Here is a 6674-nt window from a genome sequence, read left to right as displayed (position 1 = left end):
ATTTTTCCCTTGCTTCTCCACGTTAACAAAGCTTCTTCGTCTTTGCCCACACCATACATATAAAGCTTTTTCTTCACACACACTACACACATAAAGACCTTCGTCTTCTTCATTGTGTTCTTCGTCGGTGCTCTAGTGGTTGTTATTCCTCAGCGCTCCTTCAATTTGTGTTCCTCGATTCTCTTCTACGTCTGCATTGGTGGTCCTTTGTGTCTGCATCGATGGTGCATTGCGTCAGTGCTCGTCTGCTCATTAGTGCTACTCCTTTGCTTGGTGCTCCTCTGTATGAGTTGTTGTCGGAGCGAGAGTGCTTTTTGACTTCTCTGCTCCTTTGCATGACTACTCCTCCGCGTTATTGTTCCTTCAATCATCCTCCTATGCAGTTGTTCTTCATCTAAGGTTTGTTTCTTAATTTATTTTCTGAGCTATTGGAATGTTCTGTTGTTTTATGTTTTGGATATATTGTTGCTTTGTGGTTCTGATTTATGGACAACATATTAACTTCCAATGGTTCTGAATTCTACTTATGTAATTAGAATTATAATATGAAGTTTGAAGTGCATGAAAAAGTTTACCCACAAATTTATTTTTTTACTTTGATTTTTTTTTTCGGAAAGTAATTTATAGCATGAAATCTGAAAATATTCATAAGAGTGTCAATGTCAATTGTAATGTTGTTGATGACAGTGTTAATAATCAGAAACTTAAGGAACCACCTTCAATATACAATGAAAGTAATGATGTTGAAAAAGAAAGTAAGAAAGCTAATACATGTACATCGAAAGTTTGGAATTATTTTTCTAAAATTGGATTGAAATATGGAAAAGAGAAGGCTAAATGTAATGCACGTGGGAAAAAGTATGTAATTGGTGGAACTGAAATAGGTACTTCAACATTATTGTGTCATTTGAAAAATGTAATGTTAGCCCAAAATATAAGGATGTACAAGGAATGATAATTGACAATATGGGAAAGTTGAGCAGTAAAGAACTTGATAAAAAGCATGTTCGTGAGATTATGACAATGGTTATTGTCAAATATGGTTTTCCATTTAAATTTTTTGAATACAAATGGATTAGAGAATTGTATTCATACTTGAACCCTGATGTAAAACATGTGAGTAGGAATACAATTGTCTTTGATTTATGGAAATTTCATCTTCAGATGAAAGAGAAATTGAAACTTGAAATGCATCAATGTCATAACCAAATTTGTTGAACATCATATTGTTGGACTACCTGTACCCAAGAGGGATATATTTGTTTAACAACACATTTTGTTGATAATAATTGGAAACTAAATAGTAAGAATCTTTCTTTTTGTAAAATGGAACCTCCACATACAGGTCATGATTTAGCAAATAAAGTATTTGAATGTTTGATTCAATGGAGAATTGATAGGAAAATATTTTCTATAACTTTAGACAATGCTACTGCGTATGCAACAAATCTTGTGTGAACAATTAAGCTTACAAAATTGCTTGTTATGTCATGGTGAATTTTTCCATGTGAGGTGTTTTGTTCATATCTTGAATCTTATAGTTCAATAAGGTTTAAAATTGGTTGAAGTTGCTTTGCAGGAAATTAGAGATAGCATTAAATATGTGAAAGGGTCAGAGGCAAGAAAAATAGCATTTGCAGAATGTGTTATTCAAGTGAGGGGTATAGATGCTAAGGTGGGTTTAAGGTTAGATGTGCTTGTTAGATAGAATTTTTCTAATGCTTGAAAGTGGTCTTAAGTATCGTCGTGCTTTTGGAAGTTTCTCTATACGTGATAGAAATTTTAAACATTGTCCAAGCATCGAAGAGTGGAAAAGAGCTGAGAGGATGTGTGAATTTTTAAGGCCATTTTATAACATAACCAATTTGATTCTGAGCACATCTTATCCAAAACCTAATGAATATTTTATGCAAGTATGGAAAATTGAGTGGTTGTTAAGGGATACACTCAAGAGTGATGACCCATTGATGAAAGATGTGGCAAAAAGGATGATGGATAAATTTGATAAGTATTGGAGTGAATATAGTACAATTTTGTCAATTGCCATGATTCTTGACCCACGTATGAAACTTAAGGCTCTTCGATTTTATTATTCAAAGCTTGATGCTTCGACTTGTGATGAAAAACTTTATCATATCAAAGGAAAGATGTATAAATTGGTTGAAGAATATGTGAGTGTATGGTCAAATTCATCTTATGAATCAAGTTCCCAAATTACTTGTTCAACAAAATAACATATCAACATAGTTGAAGATGAAGAGATTAATCCATATAATGTAAGTTAGTCATTTTTTCTGTATATTGTTATTATTTATTATCATATAATCTTTATTAACCATTTTTATGTTTGCATTGTATCATAGGAATATATCAATTATGTAAGCCAACATGTGAATGTATCTGGCAAGTCTGAATTGGATTTGTATTTAACTGAAACACCACTTAAGCCAAAGTATTTTCCAAAGTTAGATGTTTTGAGTTATTGGAAGGATCGTCAAGAACGTTATCCAAACCTTTGTAGATTAGCATGTGAGGTGTTGAGTATTCAAATAATAGCAGTTGCTAGTGAGTTTTCATTTAACATTGGTGGTCATCTGCTTAACAACTATCGATCTAATCTTCTCCTTGACAATGTTCAAGCACTAATTTTAACTCAAAATTGGTTACATGGTGTAAGACCCGAGAAAATTAAATAGTTAATTAAATAATTATTTAATAAATGCGGGTAATAGAAGCCTTTAAGGCATTTAATGCAGAGGGCCATGACGTGAAAAAGTACTAGCTCAAGTGGTTGAGAGTACTTAATTGTTTGAGAGGACTTGGGTTCAAGTCCTATGTATGCCAATTGTATGTTATCTAATTTATGCATTTTTATGTGATATATTTGAATGCTAGATGTGATAATATAATCCTAGAATTATAGGAATTATCACACATGTTAATTGGTTGTGCTTTTGACTTGTGAGTGATAGGTTGTGGGTTCAACACTCTTTTTGGCTTAATTATATTTTTGCATGGAATTTGAAAAGGGTTGCAGCGTAACCTAGTGTCTAAGGGGCTGGGAAATATTAGGTTATTCATTGAAGAGCAATTAAACACGTTTTTATGGCAATCTGCGTTTAGGGTGTAATAGGTAATTAAGGGAGACTTAATTGGGAGAGAGGGAGAGGAATTACAGAAAGAGAGGCTAGAACAGTGGGGTGAACAGTGAGCATTGAGTTCTGGCAATTGGCACGCACTGAAGAGAGGAATTGGAGTGGAAAACCAGTCCTTGGAGTGTAAACAAAGAACAAGAGTGTTTTTAGGTTTGAGGCACGTTTGATTCGGAATTGGAGCGAGGATTCGAGGTAAGGGGAGTTGTTTTTACGTGGTTTTAGTCGTATTCCTTACATTGTGCCTTGCGTGATCAAAATTCCATGTTTTCCATCAGTTTCTGCATTGTTTTATCGAGGTTTCTGGGGTTTTCCCAAATGGTGGTTAACATGTGAGGATATGAGCGGGGAGGTTCATATCTAGTTACTCTCGCGTGGGGATACGAGCGAGGTAGGTTCGTATGTTCTGTGCTCATGCTTGAGAGATGCCACGTGCGGGGAGGTACGGGACTGGTGGATCACATGTGTTGGACTACGGGCGGGTAGGTCCGTAGAGCAGGACTACGAGTGGGGAGGTTTGTAGAGGCAGGACCACGAGCGGACAGGTTCGTGTGAGCATCATATTCTCGAGTCCAAGGCTAACCATTTGTGTGATTGAAGGCTGAAAAGTCTTGGGGTTAAGGTCTTGGCCAAGAACTAAGTAGGTTAAACTAGACGGGTGTATGATTTCTCTGATGCTAATATATATATATATATATATATATATATATATATATATATATGTGTGTGTGTGTGTGTGTGTGTGTGTGTGTGTGTGTTATTTTATTTTCTCAGCTCACCATTTCTGTTTGTGTATAGCGATGATCGTGTGATTCGTTACACGAGAGCAGATGTGGATACAGGTGATGCTGAGGACGCTTAAGCGACGACGTAAGGGCTAGCTTGGGGATTAGAGCTAGGAGTTTTCACCTTATGTTTATGATGTTTTTATGATTATGGATTTTTGGAAATTGTAACGTCATTATTATTACTATCTATAATTTTGGCGCGTGTTTAAATATTTGAAAATTTTCCCGCGTTTGGGAATATTAATATCTTGACTTTTTATTTTATTTTCTTTCTTTATTTATTTAAATTAGTTATAATCTTTAGGGATGTTACACATGGCTTTGAAAATATCAATAAATTAATTTATTTTACTTTCCAATATTTTCTTCATATCATACAAATTTTTACTAATAAATTGTTTTGTTTTTTAAGATGAAGATACTGAAGATGTTCGAAAAGAAGAAGAAATTCTTCTAGACTTTTATATTTGTGACTCTAATGTACCTCATGATGGACAATAGTTATCGGAAGTAAGTAAAGGATGCTCATTACATCGTAATGCGTGTATTTCAACAAGAATTAGATGATATTTTGTCTAGAATTTTTTGTTTCAGTTGTTGCAAATATATTGATAGATGCATCATTAGTACTTGGTGGTGATGTCACACTTAAAATTCTCTACGTCAAACTGCTCTTTTTGGGAAAAGGGATACATTTTACAACTAATTTTGTTTAGCATTTGCTATTCCACTCTTAGGGATGCTACTTGTTAGAAGGGAGACATTTGAACATCTAGTTTATGGCTTGTGTTTTGTAATTTAAAAATATGGGTTGTTCTTGTGATAAATTTGACTGATGAATCTAGGTTGTTCTCTAAAACCCCATTGGTTACATTTCTGATTATAGGATTTGTCATGAGCCCATTTGGTTTTGATTATACTACTCTATTGGGTTAGCTTGGTTTGCGTATTGTGGTTACTAACTTTGAGCCCATTTAGTTTTGACTATACTACTGTATTGGGGTTAGCGTGGTTTGTGTCTCATTATGGTTACTAACTTTTAGTTTTCGTTAGCCTCTTAACTTAGATTTCACTACAAGAATGACCAATGGTAACGTAACATATATTTGAAGCTTAAAGGTCGAATGTTGACATTTTAAGAATCGGTCCAAAGAACAATTCATCATAGAATTTTATATTTTTTTTTGGGGCCAGTAAATTTTCTTTAAAAATGAAAAAAAAAAATTAAAAATGTTAAAAAAATTATTTTTTTAATTTTTACACGGGTTAATAAGTCAATCTACTTAAACCATCAATCTGTGATGGAGTGAGTGGAGTTATAAAATTTTCGGCTCACCGCAAAATGAGTCATATTGAATTCACTAATTTTCAACCCAATCCGTGGTGAATCAACCCGGATAAATTAGATTGGATTACTTTGACATTCCTAACATGAACTATTGTTATTAAATTGAAATGTCATACATCCATTTCAGTATCAAAGATAAATTTTAGCGCAAAAAAATAAAGAAACAAGACTTAGGGAGAGATGAACAATTAGTAAAGGTCCAAAATTATTAGTAGTTTTTTAACTTTTTTTAATTCTTAAGTATTGATTCTTTTTTATAAATTTCAGGTCTTGTTAATTATTTGTTTAACGTATACTAGGATTTTTGCATTTTTCAATAGGTAATACCACTTATGAAAGATGTTTGTTTCAATAATCTAGTTCCTCCTTGAATTCATTATTTTACCTCAATCTTCATTCCCTCTTGCATATATGATTTGTTTCGACTATAATCTTTTCTAACTTGAATTTGAGTGACTTAATTATTAAGGGATTGGTTTATTTTAATTATGAGTTGACCGAAAGTGCTGATATAGTAGTAATATGCATCAAATAAATGAGTTGACATTTGAGACTTCAATTAATTTCTTACCTTACTCTGCCAAATTTTTCCTTCTTACCTTTTGTATCATTTTATTACTCAAAGGTTGCAGAGCAACTACGTTTCAAACACGAGCCTTTGAATAATATGAAGGAGAAAAAACAAAAATAAAAAGTTAGTATAAAATTCAGGAGTTAATTTAAGAGTTGTTATTATGATTTAGTAAAGAGTTGTTATTATGATTTAGTAAGGCATTTACAATATACACTCGAAAATGATACATAAAAATAAAAAATGACAATCGCAAGTTGCTTTTGGGCGTCCACTTTCTTTAACAATGGGGGAATAGGGTTCTGATACAAAAACAACCATGAATATTTGGAATTCCTCTAAACACAAAATGGTTTCTTAACAAAACTAAAAGTTATCTTTCTTGGCATACACTATCATTTTGAATTCAAGGACCGATTACACTTTCGATAGAAGAATTATTGGAGAAATATCTTCATCTAACTTAAAAATTTTAAGACAATAAATTTACAAGTTTTTTTTCTTAATTTTTTAATTTTTATTTCACGTTTAACTTAAATTCACTCTTAAATATCTCAAAAAAAATAATTTTTCAAGTTTTTCTGTGTTAATAATTTAAGATTTTTAATTACCTAGTGTAATTTCTATTTTTCATCAACATAATTTTTTCATCAAGCAAACAACAGGTGAGAATTTGCAGTTTAATTTAAAACATTAAATCATAAGTTACATGTATAGGAAGATATTATTTTTATAATGTGTGTTAAGAGCAACAAAAATCTATAGAAATTATAATTTTGAGACTGCTTTTTAGCATCAAATTCCTCATTGGCAGC

Source organism: Vigna unguiculata, chromosome 5 (assembly GCF_004118075.2).
Source record: "Vigna unguiculata cultivar IT97K-499-35 chromosome 5, ASM411807v1, whole genome shotgun sequence".
NCBI lineage: Eukaryota > Viridiplantae > Streptophyta > Magnoliopsida > Fabales > Fabaceae > Vigna > Vigna unguiculata.
The sequence above is the reverse complement of the archived record's forward strand: the minus strand, read 5'-3'. Positions refer to the sequence as shown.